The sequence below is a fragment of the Engraulis encrasicolus genome, unplaced genomic scaffold (genome assembly GCF_034702125.1).
Source record: "Engraulis encrasicolus isolate BLACKSEA-1 unplaced genomic scaffold, IST_EnEncr_1.0 scaffold_158_np1212, whole genome shotgun sequence".
Lineage (NCBI taxonomy): Eukaryota > Metazoa > Chordata > Actinopteri > Clupeiformes > Engraulidae > Engraulis > Engraulis encrasicolus.
This window is the reverse complement of record NW_026945109.1, coordinates 76,778-80,871: the sequence shown is the minus strand read 5'-3', so window position 1 is coordinate 80,871 and position 4,094 is coordinate 76,778. Positions and strand designations below refer to the sequence as shown.

At 46.8% G+C, this 4,094-nt stretch overlaps 1 long non-coding RNA gene across 1 annotated transcript; it reads left to right on the top strand.

Moving 5' to 3' along the window:
* Positions 1-282: 282 nt before the first annotated feature.
* Positions 283-3,028, top strand: LOC134442427 (uncharacterized). Its single transcript, XR_010033373.1, has 3 exons — positions 283-978; positions 2,115-2,215; positions 2,971-3,028. It is a non-coding gene; the product is annotated as an uncharacterized LOC134442427 (long non-coding RNA).
* Positions 3,029-4,094: the final 1,066 nt, after the last annotated feature.

Sequence of the window (4,094 nt, the reverse complement as noted above, 5' to 3'; positions counted from 1 at the left end):
CTTAATGTTTAATGATGAACTATGTAGTAGTGAAGTTTTTTTTGTCCCCACCCCCCCCACCCCCCCCCCCCCAGTTGCTAAACAATAGCAAAGTTGAAAGTTGTTCCAGTGCATCATTTGTCATTGTGCATTCCGTAGCTCCTGGGAGAGGCATGGATTGGAATGATCTTGGGGCCATGAAACGGACATGGATGGAGGCTGCAGTGATGACCGAAGTGTGTGTGACAGTAGGTAAAATGTATTTTCTAGTTTTGTTTTGGAAAAGGGAGGTCACTCAGTGTTTCCAGCAGGAGATTGCTTAGGCGAGGTGGTAAGCCTTTGGACCCATTGCCTTAGTCTTCTCATGTCTTCTGACTCACCAGGGCCAGCCATGCCTCAATAGTTGGCGCGCTGGTCAGATCAAAGGGCTGTGTGTTCAAATCCTACCCTTACCGCTATCATCGTCCATGGCTGTGGTGGCCCTGAGCAAGGCGCTTAACCCCACATTGCGCCATGGCCTGTAACCAACACCCTTGTACCTAAATAACTAAGTCGCTTTGATGTCCTGATTAAGACTGGCTAAGTAATGTAACTGCTAAAGATGGAGCATACATTCATTTACTTATAGATCAGATCAGTGGTGATTGTATTTAGAAATTAAACTAATGATGTTTTGGTGGGATTTTCTGATGTCACAGCATGCGCCTAGCCGCAGCAGGCAGCACGAGACGTCATTGGGCAGCAGTGAGCAGCAGCGCAGCAAGTCTTGCCTGGTCGCAGCAAGTCTTGCCTGGTCGCAGCAAGTCGTGCCTGGTCGCAGCAAGTCGCGCCTGGTCGCAGCAAGTCGCGCCTGGTCGCAGCAAGTCGCGCCTGGTCGCAGCAAGTCGCGCCTGGTCGCAGCAAGTCGCGCCTGGTCGCAGCAAGTCGCGCCTGGTCGCAGCAAGTCGCGCCTGGTCGCAGCAAGTCGCGCCTGGTCGCAGCATTTGGCATCCTGAGAAGGTGAGGATTGTTTACAATTGCAAGGAGGTTGCCCGTGCAATGAATTAAGCTTTTGCGTGTTCAAAACGAAGGTTTGATGGGGATGAAGCTCATTGGTGCGTGTGTCGCTTTCAAATTGCATAGCTAAAGCCAGTCTAAAGTAAGTTGGAATAGCCAATGTAGGCGGTATCAGATCAGTCCGTTTGTAATGTAACACAGTTCTTACAGGTTATCTTGGACACTGGTAATATTGTTTGTCCATAACGGGGTGAAAAGCCCGCAGTGCTGAGGGCTGCTGGGCCGCAAGGGAGAAGCGCCAGGCGGTCACCTTCACACGGCCGGGAGCGGTTGCAGCTGGAGTTTTTCCATGGCCTTCGCATGAAGCCTTGGCATGAAGATCGACCACGTGCCGACGGCCTGAAGATGTGGTTAACATTTCCTTTTGTAAGAATTACAGGTCTGGGCATTAGCCAATGAAGGTGGGGACAGATGGCCTTATTGACTGTGGTCCTGGCTAGATAGGAGATGAGCACATGTGACGGAGGCTAACTAGCAGAGTTGGCGTGGAACGTTAGTAAACCTCCCTCCCAAAAGCCTCATACAGTGTCGATGCCGTTGGGCTGGGGGACTGATCCTTTAGTCCAGCGGTTCGATTCCCGAGGGGGAGGAATAGGTGCAAGATGACCTCCGTCACACACACATGGGGACAATCACACTAATTTAATACTTTTCATATTAGGGGCCAAGCTGATGACACTGCCTGGTGGAGAGGGGCTGAGTCTGTAAGATCACTGAAGGATTTTTGTTGTTGTTGTATTATTATTCACCAGAAGGCCAAAGGTGGTGCTGTGTTGGGCAGGGGAGCATGGAGCCTCTCGGAGGTGTGTGTGTGCGTGCGCGCGCGTGTGCATGCATGCATGCATGCATGCACGACCTTATGCACTTTTCTCTTGGACCGGGGACTTCTGGTGTGTGTGTGTGTGTGTGTGTGTGTGTGTGTGTGTGTGTGTGTGTGTGTGTGTGTGTGTGTGTGTGTGTGTGTGTGTTTGCGCACTGCCATCCCACTATGCTGAAAGAAGACTGGGCCTTTGGTGTGGATGGTTGTTTGCCCATGTTTTTCGTTGTGGCATGTGTGGATGATGACTGATACCCAACAGGTAACGGATGACAGACGCAGGACTGACGTGAAGACCTGGGGATGTGCGTGACGAGATGGACCCGGCTGAGTCCAGCTGCACACACGGATACAATTGATGAGGTATGAAAATTGTTCTGTAAAACTATGTCTACAGTAGACACCAAGATGATCGTGCTCCAGAGCTCTGCAACATGCGTTATCTGCTCTATGCCGCTGACTGTATTGTATTTGGCAAATGTACTGCATTGGATATTGGAAATGGACAGTGGTCTCTACGACTCTTCTTCAAAAAAAAACACATGCAGGGTTTTCAGCCAACACATATGGTGGGTGGATTGAAAATCCATCATTAAATCCAACATTAGCCAAGTTCTTGGAATACCCCCAGGTTGATCTTTTGCAACTTGCATGGCTGTGTTGTTGCTATGCTGCATTTTGGCCTTGAAGTGATACTGTCCCATTTTTGGAAATAAGCTCATTTTACACCTCTCCTTGAGTTAAATGATTGGGTTTTACCTTTCTCCTGTACTTCCTGCCGTTGTCTCAGTACGACAGTACAAAGTTTACCCTAAAGCTGGCGGCTAGCTGGTCACATAGGACTCGATGTTAACTGCTAGCTTGGGGGTAAAATTTGTACTGCCATACCCAGAGAACGGTTGAAAATACAGGAGAAGGGTGAAACTCAATCATTTAACTCAAGGGAAGGTGTACAGCTTATTTCCAAATAATGAGCTTATTTCCAAAAATGGGACAGGAGTTAAAGTCTATGTAATTAACTGCGTAGTAGTGGAGGTCTTATCAGTTGCTTAGCAGCAATGAAAGTTGTAAACATTTCACCCTCATCATTTGTTTATTGTGTTTGAAAAATCCTCTAGCTCTTGAGGAAGGCCTGGAATAACCTTGGAGGTGGCAGAGATGACTGGAGAGCTCAGAAAGTGTCAGGTTAAAAACGTAAGTCAGTCTATGCTTCTTGGTACAGTCCACAGTCCAGGACGGCCGACAATAGAAAGCAAACTGGTCCACTTCAGACTCGTGATGAACATTGCCGTAGTCGTCTAATATTCAAAGGCTTCAGTTGAGGCTATGTTTACCTGTCTACCTTTGCCCCGGCACCTCTGTCTTTGTACAATTTTAAAACTGAGTGCTTATCTGGTCCCTATTATTATTATTATTATTATTATTATTATTATTGTTATGGGACTATTATTCTTGTTAAAAAGTGTTTCACAATGCACTGATATTGATTGGCCATGTCACTGGGTCACTTGACCTGGAATCCATTTTAAAAGCACCTTTGTAAGAAGTAACAAAGTTTGCCCTGATGAATACTGGCAGCGTTATCCCTTAAAATAAAGAATGTGAATCCTTTTTTCACTAACATCAGTGTGCCTCTGATCATTGAGGCTACCGCCTTCAAGAAGGAGCCTACTGCTTGGGCCTTAACATTTTGGGGATACTCACAACCTAAATACTGAGGGAAAGAACATGTTTCTTTGTATTTTGTGTAGTCGTATCAATATGGTTTGACGTTAAACGCAATGCAACAACAAACATTTCAGTGGTCCCGTCTTCTTCTCTGGCTGAGGCGTTCTGAAGTGAACCAACTTGCTTTCTATTGTACTTTTGCTAGTCACTCTCTCACGGAACGTTCGCTAAACGTTCCCACGGTTTTAACTGCCAATGAGAAGTACCGAACTCTGCATTCCAATTGGTTACTCGCCTCGCTCAGAGTTAAAATAGGGTCTTAAACACTTTGGATTTTCCTTTGCCTTAAGACATGTAAAAGTTTTTATCTTTTACCTGACATGTGACGGTGTCACTTTCACTTCCTCATCAGAGGGTCACTGTGATGTTGATGAGTGACGTGCTTTAAAATCAGCTGATGATGTTGTGGAGGTGTGACCTCCCTGCCAATAATGACAGGTTGGTCACACCTCCTGCTGTTAGAGTTGTCCTCTTAGGATGGTGGTCCAGGTGTGTGAGAGCATATATGCCCCCT